The sequence below is a fragment of the Mustela putorius genome, unplaced genomic scaffold (assembly GCF_011764305.1).
Source record: "Mustela putorius furo isolate JIRA1106 unplaced genomic scaffold, ASM1176430v1.1 tig00003846_pilon_pilon_pilon, whole genome shotgun sequence".
Lineage (NCBI taxonomy): Eukaryota > Metazoa > Chordata > Mammalia > Carnivora > Mustelidae > Mustela > Mustela putorius.
The window spans coordinates 5,205,174-5,229,790 of NW_025421999.1; the positions used below are offsets into that span (position 1 = coordinate 5,205,174).

Consider the following 24,617-nt stretch of genomic DNA (forward strand, 5'->3'; position numbering starts at 1 on the left):
ATTTTATATTAATACTAACAGTGAGTGCCAAGAAAGCTTTTGATTAAATTGATTTTAGATGATTTGTTTGAAGCTCCGTGACTTTAGAAATATTTGCTAAATAGATGGAAAATGTATAGTCATGGGTAAAATGCCCATATTGTACACGTTTTAGATTCTTTGCCTTTTTTTTTTTTGCTTTTTAATGAATAACAAAAACAAATAAAAAGATATTTATTGTTTTATTCAGAATCATGGGTAATTTTCTTGAAAATTAAAATACAGTATACTTTACATTTTCTACTTTTAAAGCCAAATTTATTGAGCTAAATTTACAAATAAAACATTGACTTATGTACAAAGTTTCATGAGTTTTAACAAATGTATTCATCTATGTAGCTTTCACATCGAACTAGAGCGTATCATGCTTAGCGAAATAAGTCAAGCAGAGAAAGACAACTATCATATGATCTCCCTGATATGAGGAAGTGGTGATGCAACATGGGGGCTTAAGTGGGTAGGAGAAGAATCAATGAAACAAGATGGGATGGGAGGGAGACAAACCATAAGTGACTCTTAATCTCACAAAACAAACTGAGGGTTGCTGGGGGGAGGGGGTTTGGGAGAAGGGGGTGGGATTATGGACATTGGGGAGGGTATGTGTTTTGGTGAGTGCTGTGAAGTGTGTAAACCTGGTGATTCACAGACCTGTACCCCTGGGGATAAAAATATATGTTTATAAAAAATAAAAAAGTATATAAAAAAAGATATAAATCTTTTTCATCATCCAAATATATTACTGATACCTTTTATAGTCAATTCCATCCATCTTCCAGGTAACTGCAGATAGACTTTTCAACTACATATAGTATATTTTTATTTTCTGATTTTTTTATGTTTTCTTTTGTTCAGCATATTATATTTGAGATTCACTCATATTGTTGCATGTATATACCTAATTTTTAGTTTCATTAGTAATAATGTTTTTTTCAATGTAAGCTTTTTAGTTTCTTTACAATAAACTCAGTTTAGAAAAGATGACATAATTTAATAGAAAAGTGAACTAAACCTCTTTATTTTGGTCAGATGAAAACTAAGAAATTATAATACTAGACAATTGTAAAAGGCAGAAATAAATTAACACAAACCTGCTCAGTGGATTTTTGAAAGTACTAGTCGGGAAAACCTTTAAATGTGAGTGTATTCTCCAAGGATAGTAAAGAAAAAAAGCTTTATTTACATTATATAAAATCTGTGAGTCTTCTTAGGAATGCAACATTGAAGTTAGAGATACCTGAGTTCCAATCTTAGGTCTATCACTCATAAGTCAAATGTTTATTTACAAGACACTCAACCATTCCAAGCTTCCAATTCCTGCAAAATGGAAAAAAAAAAAAGATACTTCATTTAAGTTTGCAATAGAGAGTAAATGAGAAAACATACCTTAAGCACCTATATACAGTAGATAGTAAGCACTCGATAAGTACAATATTTTCTTAACCCATAAACTTCTCCACAACTCTGTATTATTTTACTTTAATTACAACTAAGAATATGTAATTCACCTAGTTTTATAAATTAAAATTTTGATGAACATAGTTATTGCTTCTTTCTATAACAAATATAAACCCATAATGCATATATATTTTTAATTGGAATCACACCTATAACTACTCTTTTTGCAACTTTACCTCCAACAGTAGTCACGTTCATTCATTTATTCATTCTTTTATTTGTCCATAGCATTTATTGAGAACCTATGTGCAGGTACTCTTCTGAATTTTATTCTTTCATTTTATTCAGATCTTCACTAGTTTTTATTTAGTAAGAAATACTAAATAACTATTTCTTACTAAAATTGTGTGGACCCAATCTGACATAGTACTACCTACCATTCTCTTTCCCATTTGCCTGGTTTATTTCCTTTGCTACCCTTATTCATATATATATATATGAATATATATATATATACACACACACACACACACACAAACACACAGTTGGTCTTTTCTAATAGAATGCATGCTTCATGAGTATAGGAATTTCGTTTTGTTCACCACTATATTCTTATCACCAAGACAAGTTTCAGGTGCAGAGTAGAAGCTCAGCGATTGTTTATTGGTCACATCAATGAGAATGCAGCTCTGACAAAAGTAAGCAACTCAACCACTAAAGAAGTCCACTAGTCTTTTCCCTTTAATCTCAGGATAGACCATAGTAGTCTTCTTTGTGACTCCTTGGCAAGTTATTCACAAAATTTGAATAGCTGTTGCTTCTTTTTCTTCCTTTGCTATTTTAAGCCCTTCATCTAAGCATTCACAGTTACTCATTTCTCTCTTCCTTTTTCCTGCAGAGTATGTCCAAGGGCTTGTCCAGATGGATCCACCATTTGAGAGGCCACTAATCATAGCCTTTGTTTATATTTTCCTGTCATTCCTATTGTGTATTTTCCATTTAGAAAATGAATTACCCTAAGCAACCTTAACCCAGGGAAAAGACAACTAAATGTAGCCAAAATTTCTCATTTTACATAAAAACAATTGGAATTGGTGAACCTGAAACAGAAGGTCTTAGACAAAATCATTTTTAATTTCTTCAAAATAGCCTTAAATGATAACAGTCATTTTAGTAAAAATAATCAGTTTTAGATGACAAATAAAAGCTTTTGTAGTAGTATCATATATTTTTAAATAGAATTTCAAATAAAGTCATTCCTTTAAGATAAAAGAAAGGAGACCATAACCAGTGTCAATCATTGTGTTTGAAAATATCACACTCAACAGTTTTTTTGTTTTTTAAGTATCAATTCACAAAATTTACGTATACATATAACTTTTCCATTTTATTTGGCACAGTGGAAGTGAATTTTATTCTGATTTTGTCTATTGAACCTGGAACAATATTCAGTTAAGGTAAGTTCTACTTCACTCCAAAAAAGGGAGGAGGATGGTTTGTTTATTGTACAACACTTTTAATAGACTTAGAAAACATGTTTCTTTTCTTCCTTTTATAGAAGGAAATGACAGTCATGTTTTCTGAATTCAAATTTCATATGTTCTTTTTCATTTCTCTTGTACTTGAAATGCTCTGGAGATAAAAGATTTTTAGGTCTGTATTCTCAGGATTTGAAAAGAAGAGAGAAGGAAAAAAACTAAGATACTTTTTCTTATACTACATTTAAACAGTTTACTCTGGATTTTAGCATTTTTCAGTACTCTTAGATGAAGGAAAACAAATAATTCCATTTTTCCTTTATAAATTAGTTTTAATTTTTAGATTCTCAGTGCCTGACTTGTCTTCATGGCAAGTTTTACTAATGGCTAACAATAATTTAGGTTTGTTTTCTCTAAGCTCGGATAGTCACATCCCTTTGTTTTCAAATTGAATGAGATTCTTACTCTGTTCTCTGACAGTCCTGATCTAGATATAAATGAAAGAAAACCAGGGTGCCTGTGGTAAGTACTGTCATTGAAATTTGCAGAGGAGCTAACAGAACATCTGGTACAAAGGTGAGGAGAGTTGGGGGAGATATCACAGAGAAGTGATTGTGCATTTGGTATGTGAAGCCTCAATTTTGAATGTTTCCCAGTAAAAACAGGTGAACAAAAGTAGATGATGATATACCAGATCGAGAGAATATCTTGTATCAACACAAGGTTTGAGCTTATTCTGGGAACGATAAGAATTCCCGTATGGCTCTCAGACAGGATTTATAAAGGAGATTTAAGGATATACCTGGACAGATAAATTGAGGTTACATTTAGAAAGTCCTATTTATCAACAGCTAGAGAACTAACTTTTTCTTCTGTAGTCAGTAACTTTAGAAAGCATTAGAATCCAATTTGTGCTTTAGAATCCAGTAAGTGAAAAAATCACATAGCAGAGATGTGAATAGAATTGAACCACATATATGCTTTTTCTATTGCTGTATAACAAATTACCCCGAATAGTACACTACCACAATTCACCCTGTCTCCTGATAATTCACATTCCTTCCACATTCAAAATCCACTTGTCCTTTCTTAAGACCCCCAAAAGTATCATTCCATTACAGCTTCAACTCTAAATCCAAAATCTTGTCTAAATCAAATCCAGGTGCCAAGAGGCCCCTTGGATGTAGTTCCTTTAGTATAGCTTTTTTAGTACAATTCTTCTTGGCCTGTGAAAATAAAAATATAAATCCTCTGTCATCTTCTTACCCAATATATGATGGCAGAACAAGTACAGGATAATCATTTTAGACATTCCTGTTCAAAAAAGGAGGAAAATTGGAGACACAAAGGAGTAACTGATCCCTAACAGTTCTAAAATCTGACTGAAGTTTGTTGATTACCACTCATATTTTAGGGAAAAGTCTTCATAGCCTCTGTGCTTTTTTTTTTTTTTTTTTTTTTACTGTATTATACTGGTCAGTTCAACCTGGTGATGGTCTGCGTACATAACTCTTACAAACTTTTCTATAGATCTCATTGGGGTTTAATCCACTAGACAAATGTCAGCCACAAGATACCTCAAGTTAAGCCTGTGTCTCCCTTGGATTCTTTAGAAGATGGCTACAGAACAATGCCTAAAAACCATGTAGTTTGATGGAGAGGATCTCTGAAGCACATTATTTATCTGACTGAAGAGTACTCGGGCTGAATTTTGTCTTTCTGAGATCTTAATAAAAGATTTTACAGTCATACCCTTGACTTAATCTTTAGACCATATTTTCCTGGCAATTCCCTGGATTGGATATTTACACAGAAGTCATTTCTTAATTTTTATACCGTTTGACATCTGCAAAGTCTTAACACTTCCCAAACCATCAAGTCTTGGCTTGCTTTTGTTTCACAGTCTTTCTTTTAGTTTATCTCTCTTCTTTATTAGCACCAAGAAAAAAAACACATGGCGCTTTTAAAAATAGTTGAAAATTCTCTTAGCTGTATTATCCAGTGGATTAAGTGTATTCTCTACTTTCCACAGAATTTCAAACAAGAGGGTTGCTAAACTTTCTACCACTACATGAAAAGGTTCCCTCTTTCTTCAGTTTTCAATAACTTCTGCCTCACTTTCCTGTAAGCACTTATAAAAGGTCTCTTTAAAAGTCACCTACGGCCTTATATAAAAGACTCTAGAGCTTCACCAAGGAATTTTAGGATTTTACCACTTTATTCTCAGGGCTCACTATCTGATTCCAAAGGCATGCCCACATTTTAGTATTCATTTTAACAGCATCCCACTTCCAAGTATCAATATCTGTATGTATATGGGTTCTATAATTGTGTAATAAATTACCCCAATGCTTTGAAGTTCACAAGACAATTTTTTTTCACTAAGTTTCTGTGGATCAGAAATCTGGGAGTATTTTAGCTGGGTGGGTCTGGCTCAGGGTCTTTCATGAGGTTTGGGTTTAGGTCAGGATATCAGTCATCTGAAGAGAAAGGAGAATCTACCTTCAGTTCAATAACATGGATAATAGGAAGAGACTTAATTCCTTGTCACATGAACCTTTTCATAGAGCAATGTATGCATGAAAGTGATCCAATATGGTAGCTTTCTTAACTCAAAAGGAGTGATCTGTGTGTGTGAGAGATAACACTAAAGTTTCAGTTGTATATAACCTAATCTCAGAGATGACAACATTTGTATATATAACATCAATTGTATTCTATGTTGTTGGTTACACAGCCCTGATACATATGGGAGGTGACTCCATGAAAGTGAGAATATTAGGAGGCAAGGATCATTAAGAGCCATGTTGAAAACTGTCTAACACAATCAGGCACTTACACTTGAGCTAGAGAAAGCCAAAATCCATTTTAATAATCTAAGCTGAATATGAAGGGAGGAATAGGATTAGAGTGAAGAAACTGGTTTGAGAATTATTTCAGAATGAGAATAGCCTACGTTGTACTTACTAACAAAGTACTTATTAAGAGCAATAGAGAGGAGCAAGAATCAGGTGAAAATTTATAGAGGGGGTATGATTGATTGAATTCATGGTTCCAATATTTGTACCCCCTTATTTCCATAACATTCAATAGGTCCCTCTGGGGGACTAACTCTGGGCTTGTCCATATGACTTTGCCCAAAAGTATATTAGCGAATCTGATGAAACCATAGTCTTGAAAAAACACATTTTCTGGCTTTTTGTTTGTTTGTTTGTTTGTCTTTCTTTCTTTCTTTCTTTCTTTCTTTTTTTTTTTTTTTTTGGACCTACATATTTTTGTGAGGAACTAGTTCAATTATATAAACTGGAAGTCAATATACCAATAAATAGAAACATTTTAAAAGCATTCTTTTAGTAGAGTGCCAATATGATTCCCTCAAAATGAAAAACAAAAGAAATTATTTGGAGTTGAAATTATCTCTATTACAGTGCCTCTACAATGGTTACCTATATATATCCTTTACTGTCTTTCTCAGACCTGCTAAAAACACTGAGAAGTTTTACTGTCAGAAATGGATCACTTTTAATGTTCTAGAAAAGTTGTCCTATGTGTCTGGAGTAAAATAAGGAATAATGTTCTCCCATTCTTGGTGTTCCTTGATAAAGGATGTGTCTTTGAAATAAAATAATGCTCAAGTTTTAGGCTTTGTGAGAGTTCTTATAAATGAATAACATTTTCACCACTCTTTCAACTTGCAAGCCCTTTATCTTAAATTTAATTTCATTTTTTCCAACAACTGGGAAATCTGCCTCAACATCAGAATCATAAATTATTAACTTTACCTATTTCTCAGTGGGGCATGGGTTTATGAAAATAATCAAGATCTGTTGTAGAACATTACAGAAGTTACAAAGTTTCACACATTTTTATGTATGATTTTAATCCTACTACACCTTAATAGAATGAGTGGTAGGTATACCATTCGTTATTATGTTTGAATTTTAAACCTTCTCTGTAGTGTACTTTGCTCTGTGGTACTGAAGCAGAGACTCAGCAAACTACATTTTTTCTTTGCCTCCTGGATCTTTGTTAATTCTGTCAATAGAGGGCACCAGAAGAAATTGGGAGCAGGAGGAAAATGGGAGATGTGTACTTCCTAGGTTGCCTAACTGCTCTTAGTAAGACAGACCCTGCATTATTGTTGGTCTCAACAACACCAGTTTGCTCTGAAGCAGATGTAGTTAGTGTGTCATGCTTTTTGTTTTGTTTTTGTTTTACTTTTCTTGCTTGTTTTTAATACTTCTAGAAGCAACACTGTGGTGTCTATTCACAGGTACAAGTAGCAGAGAGGTGGTACCATCTCCAGAAGTTTGAGTCCTTTCTCCCTGAGGTCTCTCTTCAGAATTCCTTAAGTCCCAACAGAAACTAGCTGGCATCTCCTCCTTAGTAGGCTGAGTTGCAGCTCCTCCACACTACCCCCCAACACTTGGAGGTTTTGATAACTCCAAACACTTCCCTTTGTTTTCCCAGCAAAAGAGCTAATGATTGCTATTCACAGTTTGTCCACCTCACTGTTCCTCTTTTCTTTGTAGTTTGTCAATACGTTTTTAATGACTTGTCTACATTAAATACTTTGTGCTTTGTTTGTGTGTGTGTGTGTGTGTGTGTGTGTGTGTGTGTTTGAATAACGCAATATAAGTTTATTAAGCAAGGATACAAGAAAAGCTCTCAGGAGTGAGAGGTATCTTGAAAGGGTTGCCCCATTAAATACTTTGTTAAAATTACTTGCATGGTTCCTGTTTTCTTAATTGAATCCTCACTGATATAGGAATTGATATTCTCCTTATTTTAATACCTGTATCCTGTCATAAATTTCATATCCTCAAAATGGAATCTGGCTCAAGGGAGAAATTTCTGTGTCTTCCTAATAGAGGCAGGAAATTCACTTTAGATGAGAACTTGTGCCATGCTCTGAATACTCACGGGCCTTGGTGGCATTGTCCCTTGCCCAACCTAAGGCAATTCATCTAGTGTGGAAGTATGTAGCTGCTCAAGTCTATGGCAATTTCCTCCTAGCTTCTGTTGATTACTAGCTGTCCCTTGACTACTGTCACTAGACAGCCTCCTTTAGTATTCTAAATGAGCTTCAAAGCTCAGTGAATCCAAACCAAGCATGGTAACTTTGGATCATTTGCCTTATTCACATTCTTTCTCTCTTTTATTCTTGCTGTGTTTTGCCCTTAATCCCTTCTCCTTCACGCCCATCTTCTTTCTCTCCTTCTCCCTCATGGAAGTGGAATGACATTATGTCTTTCTTCTTTGCCATAGCTTCCTTTTGTGTCATGCTCTTCATTCCCTAAATTGTATTTGGCTTAATTATTCTCTCTGGCCATAATTATGGAAGACTTCAGAGGAATATACATTTATGATTTTATGGAGAGAAATAAGAAAATTCACTAGCATATTATTTCTCAAATATGATCTATTTAACGCACAACTCTGTGGTTCTTTGGATATGAGAGGAAGTATAATTTCTTTTTTAAAAGGCCATGGGAGGGGCACCTGAGTGGCTCAGTGGGTTAAGCCTCTCCCTTTGGCTCAGGTCATGATCCCAGGGTCCTGGGATCGAGCCCCGCATCGGGCTCTCTGCTCAGCGGGGAGCCTGCTTCCCCCTCTCTCTCTGCCTGCCTCTCTGCCTACTTGTGATCTCTCTCTCTGTCAAATAAATAAATAAAATCTTAAAAAAAAATAAAAATATAAAAGGCCATGGGAAAAATGGAATCTTTAGAGAAATTGACAGCAATTAAATCTAAAATTTCCAAAGAAACATTAATGCTGTAGGAGAATGTGTTTAAAATGAAATGAAACATGAAGTCAATGTCAACTGTTACAAGATAAGCCAAGAGTAGGAGGATAGGACTGGATAGCAAGTAGAAAGCAATATAGGGGTAAAGATGCTTTGCTTTTTGGGTGTTGTATGTAGAATTATTTACTTAATCCTCACTGTTTTTGAAGAAAAAAGGACAAAAATTCTTTACACAGTAAATGAGGACCTTGCGTAATTGACGTTATATTCCTCCAATTTTATATTGTTACAAGGTCTTCTAATTATTGTTCAAGTTTCTCCTCCATCAGTTCCTCAAAGAGCATGTACTGATTAGGTCTTACTGTAGCACATTCTTATATATTCTCATAGAACCATGTTCTTCTTCAGGATATGCGCCTCAGTTTGCAACTACGCATTCATTCATTTGGTTATTTGATATCCATCTTTTCTTTTTAATCAAATAGTGGCTTTCTGAAAGAATAAAATAATTTTGGTTTTACCTACCATTTTAATGCTCTGTGCTTAGCCTCTAAAATGAAAAGAACAGGGGCGCCTGGGTGGCTCAGTGGGTTCAAGCCTCTGCCTTCCACTCAGGTCACGATCCCAGCGCCCTGGGATCCAGTCCTCTGCTCAGCGGGGAGCCTGCTTCCCCCTCTCTCACTGCCTCTCTCTCTGCTTACTTGTGATTTTTCTCTGTCAAATAAATAAATAAAATCTTTATAAAATGATAAGAACACAAATACCTGTTTAAGTGATGACTGAATGCAATCACAAAATTCTGAGTCCTGAATAAAATTATAGTGTATTATTTTCACCATTAGTTCAAGCATAGACTGGTGGAAGAATATAATTCCATGATATGATTCTCATAACAATGGCTCTCTACAGCTTGGTCAGCATTGTGTTTTTTATTTTTTTTAATGTTAAAACTTTTTGATTAAGTTGTTTCAGTGACTCTACAAAGGCTAGCTCTCAGTTGACCAGTGCCTTTATGAAAGTAATCAGTATTTCCTGAGCTATTGCCCTTGACAAAGCTTGCTCCCTGGGCCTGATCAAATATATTTAACCTTGCTCTAGCCAAAGACTGTGACTTCAATGCCTGAATAACAACTAGTGTAAAACAGTTCTTGACTATGTTTAATATTAATAAATAATTAAAATACCAATATGCATTACACTACTATAAGAACACTGTAAATAAATATAAAGACAGTAAGAACACTGAAAGTGTCTCTATATTTTATAATCCATCATGAACACAGATAGTTATCTAACTAACATATGAATCAATTTGTATAACTTTTATAATTAAAAATGTTTGACAATTCACTACTTTACCCAAAGCTTAAATTATCCAAAGGTTAAAATTATCATTATCATGGTGCATTGGTTAATTCCATATGTTAATTTGACTCGGCATGGGCACCCAGATATTATTTCAAGAATTATTCTGGGTGTGTCATTGAAAGTGTTTCTAGGAGAGATTAAAATGTGAATTGGTAGACTTAGCTAAAGCTGAGCACCCTTCCTAACATGACTGGATCTCATCCAGTCACTGGAAGTCCTGAATAAAATAAAATAAAATAAAAAGCAGAGTAAGAGGGAACCCCTCCTGCCTGACTGCTTTCAAGCTATGACATGCCCTTTTCCTGTCCTTCTTTTGTCTCAAATAGAAACATCCAGCTCTTCTGAGTTCTCATGTCAGACACCTAGCATTTGGACTAGAACTATATCATCTACTCTCCCAGGTCTCTAACTTACAACTTCAGGTTTTAGTCTCTATAATCACCTGAGACAATCCTTTATAATAAATACATGATCAAGAACAAGACAGAGATTACCAGTATCATGGATCTCATTCAATATGGTACTGGAATCCCTAGCAAGTGCAATCAGACAAGAAAAAATATAGACATCTAAATAGAAAGAGAAGAAGTAAAACTGTCTGTCAGTGACATGATCTTACATATAGAATATCCTGAAGATTCTACCAAGAAAGTGTTAAAAATAATAAATTTAATAAAGTTATAAGATAGAAACTCAATACAGAAAATTAGTTGCATTTCTATATACTACCAATGAACTATTTGAAAAATAAAGCTATCTTATTTACAATAGCTTTATTTTTCAAATAGTTCAAATAGCATCAAAAACAATAAAATGCTGATGAATAATTTAACCAAGAACATGAAATATCTGTACACTGAAAACTGTAAGATACTGATAAGAGAAATTGAAAATGGCATAAATAAATGGAAAGATATCTTGTATTCAGGGCTGAAATAATATTGTTAAAATGTTCATAATACCAAAGCCATCTATAGAATCAATGCGATCTCTATCAAAATTACAATGACACTTTTTATAGAAATAGAAAAAAAACCCTAAAATTCATGTGAAACCACAAAAGACTTCAAATATCTAAAGCAATCCTGAGAAAGAAGACCAAAGCTGGATGTATCACATATCCTGATTACGAACTATATCACAAAGCTATAGTAATCAAAGCAGTATGGTACTGTCATAAAAACAGACAAGTAGAACAATGGAACAAAATTGAGAGGATCTAAATAAATTCAGGCATATATATGGTGGACTAATATATAATAGGGAGCCAAGAGTACTTAATAGAGAAAATATGATAGTCTCTTCAATAAAAGCTGTTGGGAAAACCAAATGGCTACATGTGAAAGAATGAATGAAACTGGATCCCTTTTAGATCAGTCACAAAAATTAACTCAAAATGGGTTAAAAACTTATGTAAGACCTGAAATTATAAAATTAAAAAATCCAGAAAAACAGAAAAAAAAAACACTCCTTTACATTTTTTTCCTAATGAATTTATGAATGTGACCTGTTAAAGTATAACCAATAAATGCAGAAATAAACAAGTGAGACTACATTAAACTAAAAAGCTTCTGTATAGTAAAAGAAATGACAAAAAAAAAGAAAAAGGACTGAAGAATGGGAGAAAATATTTGTAAGCCACATACCTGATAAGGGGTTAATATCTAAAATATATAAGGAACTCACACAACTCACTAACAAAAACAATCCAATTGAAAAATAGAAAAAAAGACCTAAATTGACATTTTTACTAAGATATGTTCTCATTTGAGTTACGTGTTCACTTTCTGACAGTGTCTGCACAGAAGATTTCAACTTGATGAAGTCTAAATGGTTATACCTTTAGTTGGTTGTGTTTTAATTGATAAATGTAGGAAACTACTGTCTTATCCAAGGTCATGAAGATTTATACCTGTGCTTTTTTCTAAAATTTTTGAGCTTTATATCTTATTATCTTTCATCAGTTTGAATTAATTTTTGGATATAATATGATGTAGAGGTCTCAATCCATTCATTTGTAGGAGGCTATCCAATTGTCCCAACACTATTTTTTTTTTAAGACTATATTTTCGTCAATGAATTGTATTGGCATCCTTGTAGAAGATAAACTGATCATAAATGGAAGGGTTTATTTCTAGATTTCTAATTCTGTCACATTAATTTATGTCTGTATCACATTGTCACCATCTTTGTCACTATAGCTTTGTAATAAGTTTTGAAATCAGAGACTGTGAGTTTTCCAAGATTTTTTTTTTCTTCTTCTCTAAATTAATTTGACTATTCTGGATTTATTTTTTTCCACATGAATTTTTAGATAAACATCAATTTCTGAGGATTTTGGCAGGGATTGTACTGAATTTGTATATCAATTTGAGAAGTATTAGAACTTTGCTCTTAAATCTTCACTCAGTGAACATAGTCATCTTTCCATTTGTTTGAATCTTTTCTTTTAATCTTTTAACAATGTATTTTAGCCTTTGTGTTTTGCAGTCTTTTGTTAATATGAATTCATAAGTATTTAATTCTTTTTGGTGCTATTATAAATTAAATTATAAATTATAAAAAATTATAAATTATAAATTAAATTATAAATTTCTTTATATCTTTTCTGTTCAATTCAAGTGTATAAAAATAAAATTATTTTTATATCAGTCTTGTCCCTGCATAGTTGCTGAATTCACTTATTATAATAATTTTTAGGGAGTTCTTAAGAAATTTCTATTAACAAGATAATGTCAAATTTAAAGATAGGTAGATTCTAATTTTTTTCTTTTTAATTTCTAATGGGTACACCTTTCATTCCATTTGCCTAAGGGTCTTGGTTAAAACCTCTGGTAAAATGTAAATAGAAATATCAAATTTAGATATCCTAGTGTTATTCCTGATCTTAGAAAACGTCCAGTGTTTCATCATTATGAATGATGTTACCTGTGGATTTTTTTATGATACTTTTATCAGGTTTAAGAATTTTGTTTCTATTCCTACTTTGTTTAATGTTTTTATCATGAAAGGGTGCACTTTTTTTCAATGTTTTTTTATGTGCCTATTGAGATTATCATGTGGTTTTGTCTTTTATTCTATTAATACGGTGTGCTACATTAAGTGATTTTCCAATTTTGAATCAATCTTACAAATCTCTAACAAACCTCAGTTGGTCATGATGTATAATCCATTTTTATGCTGTTAAATCAAGTTTGCTAGTACTTTATTGATTACTTTGTATCTATATTTTTAAGGAATATTGATCCATAGTGTTCTTGTAATTTGTGGTATCTTAGTCTAGCTTTGGTATCAGGGTAACATTAGTTTATATGATGAGTTGGAAAGTGTCCCATTTTAAATTTTTAAAGAAGTGTTTTGTGAAGCACTATTAATTCTTCTTCAAATGTTTGGTTAAATTTTCGAGTGAGATCAAACTTGCCTAAGCTTTTATTTGTGGAAATTGTTTACTATTTCAATCTCTTCACTTGTTATGAGGCTTTACAATTTTCTTTTTACTAATTCTGTTTCAGGTGTTTGTGTCTCCTCAGAAATTTCTTAATTTCATATAGGTTTTTTAAATTATTAGTCCGCAGTTGCTTGTTGCATTGCTTTTTCAGTCAGTTTAGATAAAGGTTTGAAACTGTTAACTGATCTTTTCATAAAACAAGCTTCTGGCTTCAGTGGATTTCTTTATTTTTCTATTATCTTTTTCATTTGTTTCTACTTTAATTTTGAACATTCTGCACTGTTCTCATTAATTATATTGAGGTGCATATTTTCAGAGGTCCTTATTCTGCCATTCAAAATGGCACCATCTCATAGAGTCATACTTTTTTTTTAAGTTTTTATTTAAAGTCCAGTTAATTAACATCCAGGGTAATATTAGTTTCAAGTATATAATTTAGTGATTACCACTTCCATACAACACCTGGTGCTCATCACCAGTGCCCTCCTTAATCTTCATCACCCATTTAACCCATCCTTCCACCACCTCCCTTCTGGTAACCATAATTTTGTTCTCTGTAGTTAAGAGTCTGTTTCTTGGTTTTACCACTCTCTCTTTTTCCTCTTTGCTCATTTGTTTTTTTCTTAAATTTCAGATATGAGTGAAATCATATATTTGTCTTTCTCTGATTGGATTCATTTCACTTACCATAATACTCCTGAGCTCCCTCCATGTTGTTGCAAATGGCAAGATAACATTTGTTTTTATGGCTGAGTAATGTAATGTGTGTATAAACACACACACACACACACACTATATGTATATGTATATGTATATGTATATATGAACCACATCTTTATCCATTCATAAGTCAGTGGGCACTTGGGCTGTTTCAGTAATTTGGCTAAATAATGTTCCTCATAAACATTGGGGTGCATATATCCCTTTGAATTAATAATTTTACATTCTTTGAAAAATACCTTAGTAGTGCAATTGCTGGATCAGAGGGTAGTTCCATTTTTAACTTTTTGAGGGAGTTCCATACTGTTTTTCAGAGGGGTTACACCAGTTTGCATTCCCACCAATAGTAAAAAAATTTCCCTTTTCTCCACATCTTTCCCACCACCTTCTGTTCCTTGTGCTGTTGATTTTAGCCTTTCTCACAGGTGTGAAGTGATAGCTCACTGTACTTTTGATTTTCATTTCCCTGATGATGAGTTATGTTGAGCATCTTTGCATGTGTCTGTTTGCATGTGTATGTCTTCTTTGGGAAATTGTATGTTCATATCTTCTGCCCATTTTTAATTGAGTTATTTTGGCATGTTGAGTTGTATCAGTTCTTTATATATTTTGGATATTAGCCATTTATTGGCTATATCATTTGCAAATATCTTCTGTAGGTTTTCTTTTAGTTTTGTTGATTGTTTCCTTTGTTGTCTAAGTTTTTTATCTTGATGAAATTCCAATAGTTTATTTTTGCTTTTGTTTCCCTTGCTTCAGGAGTCATAGCTAGAAATAAGTTGCTACAGTCTATGTCAAAAAAATTATTGCCTATGTTCTCTTCCAGGATTTTTATGGTTTCCTTCTCACATTTAGGTCTTGCATTCATTTTGAGTTTATTTTTGTGAATGGCATAAGAAAGTGTCATTCTTTTTCAGTCTTTTTCATGTTTCTTTCCAGTTTTCCCAACACCATTTGTTAGAGACTTTTTCCCATTGGATATTCTTACCTGCTTTGTTGAAGCTTGACCATATTGTTGTGAGGTCATTTCTGGGTTTTCTATTCTGTTGTGTTGATTTATGTGTCTACTTTTGTGTCAGTATCATACTTTTTGATGACTGTAGCTTTGTAAAATAACTCGAAGTCTGAATTGTGATGCCTCCAGCTTTGCTTTTTTTTCAAATTGCTTTAGCTATTCATGGTCTTCTGGGGTCCCACATAAACTTTAGGGTTGTTTGCTCAAGTTCTGTAAAAATGCTATTGGTATTTTGATAGTGATTGCATTAAATGCATAGATTGCTTTGGGTAATATAGACATTTTAACAATATTTTTTCTTTCAATCCATGAGCACAGAATGTCTTTCCATTTCTTTATGTCATCTTTAATTTCTTTCATCAGTGTTTTATACTTTTCATAAAGTATAGTCTTTCACCTCTCTGGCTAGGTTTACTTCTAGGTATCTTATTGTTCTTGGTGTAATTATAAATGGGATTGATTCCTTAATTTCTCCTGCTGCTGCTTCATTATTAGTATATATAAATACAGCAGATTTCTGTATGTTAATTTTGCATCCTGTGACTTAACTGAATTCATTTATCAGTTCTAGCAGTTTTGGGGTGGAGTCTTTCAGGTTTCCTGTATATAGTATGATGCCATCTGCAAATAGTTAAAGTTTTATTTTTTCCTTATTAATCTGGATGCCTTTTATTTCTTTTTGTTATTTGATTGCTGAGGCTAGGTTTTCTATTACTATGTTAAATAAAGTGATGAGAGTGGATATCCCTGTCTTGTTCCTGACAATAGAGGAAAAGCTCTCCATTTTCCTCCATTAATTATGGTACCAACTATGTGTTTTCCATGTATGTCTTTATTATGTGGAGGAATGTTCCCTCTAAAACTACTTTCTTGAGGGTTTTTTTTTGACAGAGATCACAAGTAGGCAGAGAGGCAGCAGAGAGAGAGGAGGAAAAGCAGGCTCCCTGCTGAGCAGAGAGCCCAATGTGGGACTCCATCCGAGTACCCTGGGATCACGACCTGAGCCAAAGGCAGAGGTTTTAACCCACTGAGCCACCCAGGCGCCCCTCTTGAGGGTTTTTATCATGAATGTATGTTGTTCTTTGTCAAATGCTTTTTGTGCATTTATTGAAATGATCGTATTGCTCTTATCCTTTTATTAATGTAGCATACAATGACACATTTGAGCATACTGAACTATCCTTACAATCCAGGAATAAATCCCACTTGATTGTGGTGAATGATTTTTCTTTTATAATGCATTGTTGGATTCAGTTTGCTAGTATTGTACTGAGAATTTCTGCATCCATGTTCATCAGGGATATTTTGCCTACGGTTCTCTTTTTTAGTGGTATCTTTATCTGGTTTTGGTATCAGGGTAATTCTGGCCTCATAGAATGAATCTGGAAGTTTTCCTTCCTCTTCTATTTTTTGGAATGGTTTGAGAATATGTATTAAATCCTCTTTAGATGTTTGGTAGAATTTGCCTGTGAAGCCATCTGGTCCTGGGCTTTTGTTAGTCGGGAGGTTTTGTTTTTTATTGTTTTGTTTTGTTTTGTCTTTTGTTTTTTTGGTTTTTTATTACTGATTCAATTTCTTTGTATGTTACCAGTCTGTTCAAGTTTTCTATTTCTTACTGTTTCAGTTTTGGTAGTTTGTAGGTTTCTAGGAATTTATCTATCTCTTCTAGGTTATCTACTTTGTTGACAGATAATTTTTTGTATTATTCTCTTATAGTTTTTTGTATTTCTGTGATGTTGGATATTATTTCTTCTCTCTAATTTGTGATTTTATTTATTTGGGTCCTTTCTGTTTTTGATATGTCTGGCTAGAGGCTTATCGATTTTACTATTTTTTTTTTCCAAAGAACCAACTCCTGGTTTCATCGATCTTTCTATTGTTTTTGTTTTGTTTTGTTTTAGTTTCTATATCATTTATTTCTGTTCATAGAAGCATACTTCTTCAATAAAGTCATATTCACTCATCCTAGTACTCAGCTATCAACTGTATAGGTATAAGAGTAATGCATCTCTGGACATCTGCCCTTATCAGAGTTTCAGTTTATTATAATAGGAAAATAGGTATCACCTTTTTTTCTAACTTTTCTATATGTACCTCCTCCTCAAAAGATACACTTATTAAAAATATTACCCTCCCAGTTCAAAGAGAATTAATTTTTAGTCAACAGCAATGTATTACCTGCTTCCAACTCTAAACTAACTAGAAAAATGTTCCATATTGTCTACTCTAATGTAGGGGAAAAAAGCAGTATCTTTGGAGTCAGAAGAACTACTTGCTGTAACACTTATTAACATTTCCACTTACTGCAAAATTGTTGAATATATATTTGAATTACTAAATGGATTATTAAATGAGTGAATGGCTATATAAAAATGGTTAGCGAAGAATGTATAATTTTAAGGATTTTAACATGAAGTAGCATATTTATGTGATATAAATATAAGCAACTAAGATTTGCTGTACTTTTAAGTAAGAGAGATTTCAAGTGCATTATCTCATATATTCTGAGTAATATACTGTAAGGTCATTGTTATTATTAAACTATCTAGAGAAGGCTTTTATAACATACAAATTAAAGCTTAGGGTCCGGGTTCTGAATACAGTCCCAGATTTCTTTGCAATACTCTGATTTAGCTTGCTTATTGACTACTTGATAAATTATTTGCTTGGTGAAAACATTTTCAACTCGTACTTGAATTTGGATAGTATAACATAGTTCAATTTAACTTACTTTGAGATTTTGATAAGGTTTGTGAAGGATAAATGTGACTGAAACACTTAGAATGAGGATATATTCCTTTTTAGGTTTCAGGAGAATAAATGTGAATCAGTTCATGGACAGTGTTTCTTTGCTCTGTTCACAACATTTAGATTCAAAAAATAATTCATTTGTATTGTCTTTTTGCTCCAATATACATCAATAAATTTTTTCATTGTGTAGCTTTCTGCATGCAGGATTATAATGAAGTACACATTATTGAAGACCAACATAGGGAATCAATTAACTTAGATTCAAACCCAGCACTAGGAATTGGCAGTCCTAGTGGAAAGAACCACTGTGCTTAAATGCATCTCTAATGCCACTTTCTGGTTCAAAATTATAGTGTTTTCCTCTGCAGTGGATCTTCTTGATACAAGGGCTAGTGTGTTCTGCATATGATTTGGGTTGTTCTCAAAAACGTGTTTTCTGTCTTAATGAGTTCTCAAGAGACAGTAAAAAAAAAGTAAGGTTTCTCATTTACAGGGCTCACAGTGATTTAAAGCATTCATTATAAGGCTACCTCATATGAATTCATCTTTCATATAAACCTGCTTTGGTCTGAAATTGCACGCAGTATTCAAAACCTATGCTAAGAGTGTTATAAAGAAAAATAAATAAATTGAGAATGTGCACATCAATTGAAGTACAATATAGAATTCCTAGTTTAATAGTGGTCATTTACAATGTACTAATATTAGGAGATAACTTTTCGAAAGATTGTGACATTGAGTTTCTTATTTGCATAAAATTGAATATAACATGAATTGGTTAGTTCAAGTAAAATGTTTCATTTGTTGATACAAAATTGCTGGTATAAATGACCAAATCTCACAAAACATAGCTCAAATAATAAATTTAAATATATATAGAATGATGTCAAAATGAGAATGAAATGTATTACATAATTTTACCTAGAAACTGATTATAAGACAAATAGGATAAGCATATGAAATAGTAAATCATATACTTAAGGGAAAAAATATCTATAGTTGTTTTTTAGGGCTATGAAGGTTATATACACACAAAATTTTAGTTTTGTTAATATAACTTTTCTGATTTTTTTTTTTTGGTCCTTTCAGATCAATCCCTGATGTCTTCTTTTAGATGTACATAAGAGACTTCTAGTTTAAACTTGGCATATGCAGAAAAGAGGATTTATTTAAAAAGTTTTATCCAAGGAATTTTTTATGTGACCCTATTAAATAACATCTAAGGTCCTCCTTTTCAAAAAAGGAAACTTTATGTGTGTGTGTAATTCTGATTTATTTGATTCAAATAGATTAGAAATAATGATACACTATGTTATTTTTGTTACTTTTGCCACTGTGATGGATTAAATAATAATGAGTTCAATACATTTGTGAACATCTTAATGTTTTTAGCCCCTGAAATTTTTTTAAATCTTAACATAGTTTTAATCCTAAAATTTTTCCGCTTACTAGTACCTTGCTATTTTTTTTTTGAGTATAGTTTACACACAAGAGGATACATTAGTATCAGTTGTACAATAGAGTGATTCAACAAGTTTATGTTATGCTCACAACAAGTGTAGCCACTGTCATTATAAAAACCCTATGATAGTACCAGAAACAGTATTTCTTATCCTGTACCTTTTATTCCCAGCATTTATTTATTGTATAACTAGAAGCTGTGTCTCCAACTTTTCTTCATCTTTGCACAACCCAACCCACCTCCCCTCCAACAACCATTAATTTGTCCTCAGTATTTATAGATTTGATTCTGTTTTTTGTTTATTGTTTGTTGTTGTTATTCTTTTTTTTTTTTTTTCCATTTTTGTTCCTGTGTATAAGTGAAATCATATGGTATTTGCTTTCTCAGTCTGGCTTATTTCACTTAGTAAAATACCGTCTAGATCCATCCATGCTGTTGAAAATGGCAAGATATCATCCTTTTTGTGGCTAACATTCCTCTGTGTGTGTGTGTTTGTAATACACATGGGGCTGAATATATATTTGGATTAGTGTTATCACTTTCCTTGGGTAAATATCCAGTGATAAAGTTACTGAATTGTATGGTATTTCTATTTTTAATTTTTTGAGGAACATCTATACTACTTTCCACAGTGGCTGCACCAATTAATATTCCTATCAATAATGCGTGGGGATTCCTTTTCTTCATATCCTTACCAACACTTATTTTTTGTCTTTCTGATACTAGCCATTCTGACAGGTATAAAATGATATCTCTTTGTGGTTTTGACTTGCAGTTCCCTAAAGATTAGTGGCATTAAACATCTTTCCATGTGTCTGTTGACTGTCAGTATGTCTTCTTGGGAAAAATGTCTCTTTAATTCCTTTGTCCATTTTTAGTAAGACTAGGTTTTGGGGTATTATGGTATATAAGTTCTTTATGTATTTTTGGTATTAACCCTTTATCAGATATAAGGTTTGCAAATATCTTCTCCCATTAAGTAGGTTATCTTTTAATTTTCTTTTTTTTTTTTAAAGATTTTATTTATTTATTTGTCAGAGAGAGAGTGAGCGAGAGCGAGCATAGGCAGAGTGGAAGGCAGAGTCAGAGGGAGAAGCAGGCTCCCTGTGGAGGACAAGGAGCCCGATGTGGGACGCTGGGATCATGACCTGAGCCGAAGGCAGCTGCTTAACCAACTGAGCCACCCAGGCGTCCCTATCTTTTAATTTTCTTAATGGTTTTTCTCACTGTGCAAAAGCTTTTTACTTTGCTATAGTCTCAATAGTTTATTTTTGCTTTTTTTCCTTGCCTTAGGAGACATCTAGAAAAATTTTGCTAAGTGTAAGGTCAATGAAATTACCTGTGTTTTCTTCTAGGATTCTTATGGTTTCGGGTCTTCATTTGGGAGTTTAACCCATTTTGAGTTTATTTTTGTATATGGAGTAAGAAAATGGTTCTGTGTCATTCTTTAGCAGGTAGCTGTCCAATTTTGCTAATATCATTTGTTGAAGAGAGTATCTTTTTCCCATCATATATTCTTGCTGCTTTTGTCATAGAATGAGCATACAAATGTGGGCTTATTTCTGGATTCTCTAGTCTCTTTCATTGATCTAATATTTTTCTGTTTTTTCTGGTAGTACCATACTGTTTTAATTACTACAGATTTGTAGTGTATTGGGATTGGGACACTTACAGCTTTGTTTTTCTTTTTCAGGATTGCTTTGGATATTTAGAGTCTTTTTTAGTGCCATATAAATGTTAGGATTATTTTTTATAGTTCTGTGAAAGTTTCTATTAGTATTCTGATAGGGATTACACTGAATCTATAGATTGCTTTGGGTAATATATACATTTTAACAATACTAATTTTCCTAATCTATGATCATAGAATATTCCTCCATTTGTTTGTGTCATCTTCATTTTCTTTGTCTATGTTTCATAGTTTTCAGAGTGCAAATCTTTCACCTCTCTGATTAAGTTTATTCCTGGGTATTTATTTTTTTTAGTACAATTGTAAATAGGAGTTTCTTAATTTTTCATTCTGTTGCTTCATTTTTGTATGTAGAAATATTATCAATTTCTAGGTGTTCATTTTGTATTCTGCAACTTTAGTGAATTTATCTCATTCTTAGTGGAGTCTTTGAAGTTTTCTATGTGGAGTATCATGTCATTTGTAAATAGTGACAGTTTAACTTCTTCCTTACCAATATGGATGCTTCATTTATTTTTCTTGCCTGATTGCTGTGGCTAGAACTTCCAGTATTATGTTGAATAAAAGTGGCAAGAGTGAACATCTTTGTCTTATTTCTGATATTAAAGGAACCTGATATTTTTTAAATGTATTTTTATTTATTCACTTACTCATTCTTCTGTTTATTCATATATTATTATTATTTAGTGATTATATATTATTATGAACACACAATAATTATTACTGTCAGACTTCTTAATTTCTCCCAACTGAATGAATACAGAAAGTCACATCATGGTCTTAATTTGTCCTTCCCTGAGTTAATGAAGGTAAGCAGCTCTTCTCTATGTTTATTGGATATCAATAGTTTTTTCCTTTCCTCATTTTTTGTATCTCCTGCTATTTATCCTCCTTTCCAGCTCAGAGAAAAACAAAGTATCTATTCTCTATTCTAGAGATCCTGACAGTCTGTATTAGGATTCTATTGCAGTGTAACAAATTGCTCCAAATTCAGCAGCATAAAAAACTAAACATTTACTATTTCATACAGTTTCTGAGAGTTAGGAATTGAGGAGGTTTTGAATTCAACTGTGCATCTCAGCTGTGGTCATCACAAGAATTAAATAGGTATTTAAAAAAAAAAAAGCCACTTCGTGATAACTTTTGTTTTTGAAAGGTCCCATTTTCTTTATAAATATTGGCTTAATTTTCCTGCCAGATGGGCTTTTCCACAGGGCTACTCACAACATGAAAACTGGCTATGTCTGACCAATGACAAGGATGGAGACGGAGAAAAAGAGAAAATACTCAAAATACAAGCAACTGTTTCTTGGAACAGAAACAGTGAGAAACATCACTTCTGCCATATCCCATTCATTCATAGTTAGTCAGTAAATCCAGTCAATGCTTAAGGGAGGATAATTTAGCTTTCTTGACCCTTTACATGCACTTTTTTACCTCTGCTACTTTGCTTGTATCAACTTTTGCTCTACTTTGTAGAGAAAGTTGAAATGGACATGGGAGCAATTGGGAGTCATGGTCACTAAATTCACTGAGTTTGCTTCTTTAATATGATTCATTTTTCAATTTTAATGGCACATCAAAACTATACTACAGACCACTTGATAAGAGTTTGTTGAAGGCAGGATTGTTCAAAGGAATGAAATTAGTGTCAAAAACATTTGAAATGTATTATCTACTATCTAGAAATAAAACACATAGCTCTTTTAGTTGCAAAACCCAAAAATATAGCTTTCTGGGATAAACCAGGATGCTGTCCAAAAATCTTAGAGAGATCCATGATCAGATCTCTCAACACATTCTCATAGGCATGAATGCCTTATAATTGAATGTGAGAAAAAAATGAATATATTATCACTAAAAGAAACATTATGACTTCCAGTAAAACTGATAGTAATATTTAGATTTACCTTGGAAGAAAGTTTTGTGATTATAAAATATAAATTATTTTTTACTATGAAATCTACCAGATTCTCAAAAAAATGTTAAAATGCCACTTTATTTCCTAAAAAGAACTTTTGCTCATGAGACTTAGCCTAAGTTCCTTGATTTCCTTATCCAAAAGAAAATGTCAAGCTAAATTATTACTCCAAAATATATGCCCCAAAGTAGGTCCCTAATCAGATGTCTAGTTCATAAGTCTCTCTTGTGTACTTAATCTCACAGTAAAACAATTAAAAATTAGAAATGCTAGCATTACTAGAAAGCATTTTTTTTAAGTAAAGATTTATCAATGCTTCAACTCATTGTTCAGTATTTTAAATGAAGTAATCAATGTGGGGCTGAACATTATTTTGAGATTTTTGAAAGATCCTAAGTAATTATCAAATAATATTTTGGATTTAATTTTACTTATCTCTTAGAGAAGGCTCAATATATTATCCATTACCTTTGAGATAAGAAGCGTATTTATGGGCTATGCATCATTTTAACAAGTAAAAAATTAGAATGTACTTGTATTTTGGGTGTTACTCCCAATATATAATTAAAGTGGTAATGGGATTTATTAAAGATTAACAGATTTCAATGGGATTTATTTCTGCATGTGATGCTAAATAAAGTTAATCTCAGGAGATATTCAAGTACATTGTATGATATGTTGGATTGAACTAGAATGCCACAGATATGAATAATGTTAAAATTCCAAGGGAAAAAACATGTCCCTGTGTTCCAAAGCTGTGAAGACTTGTTTAGGGAAGGCAATTTAACTCCCTCCCAAGAAGCCTTAAAAAAATGGAGTTACCCTGGTAAATTTCCCAATGTTTGACATTTTGGCTTTAGTCTTACTGCCTTATACCCTTAATTTGCACACATATTTAGAGTGGACATAACTCAAACATCCATCAACTGGTGAACAGATAAAATTAGTATATCCATATAATACAATATTATTCGGCAATAAAAAGAAATGAAACACTAATACATACCACAATATGGCTGAATCTCTAAAAAAGTACGTCGTGTGAAAGAAAGCAGACACAAAAGGCCACGTATTGATTGGTTAAATTTCACTTAAGCCATATATTTTTGTTGTTTCATTTTTGTCTTATTGATTAAATAACAATACCAACTAAGAGTTTGGTTATCATGTCAAAAATTAACACATAGTATGAATTCAGATACAGAAGTTCAGCAAATAATCAATAAAAGCATTTGTGAGAATCATCTGTCTCCACAAAAATGTATAATAAAGAGTAATATAATTTTTATTACCTCTAAATTGTGTGCTATACATTCTCTATATAGGTAGAGTTCATAATAAATGTATGTATAAATATATGTTTACATGTGGTTTTATTTGATATCCATTTGTAAAACATTAAACTGCTCATAACTGGTTGAAGAAATCAGTAGTTGCTTGGACCAAACTATAGGTGGAGTGTTTTTTGACTACACTATAATATCATGATTGATTGCATTTGGAGATAATAGGGCTGTTTTTTAATCTTATCATAAAACTCCAAAATTACTAAATTTCTGTGTACATAAAGTAAAAAAAAATAAA

General features: G+C 32.5%; 1 long non-coding RNA gene across 2 annotated transcripts in view; it reads right to left on the reverse strand.

The window, feature by feature from the left end:
• Positions 1 to 700: 700 nt before the first annotated feature.
• LOC101684387 overlaps positions 701 to 24,617 on the reverse strand; it is a 49,819-nt gene continuing 25,902 nt past the window's right edge. Inside the window, exon 3 of one of the 2 annotated variants that reach the window (XR_200551.3) lies at positions 701 to 1,353. This is a non-coding gene — a long non-coding RNA (uncharacterized LOC101684387). Of the gene's footprint in view, positions 1,354 to 9,342; positions 9,373 to 24,617 lie in introns of those variants that run through there. The other variant, XR_001181961.2, reaches the window with a different exon arrangement.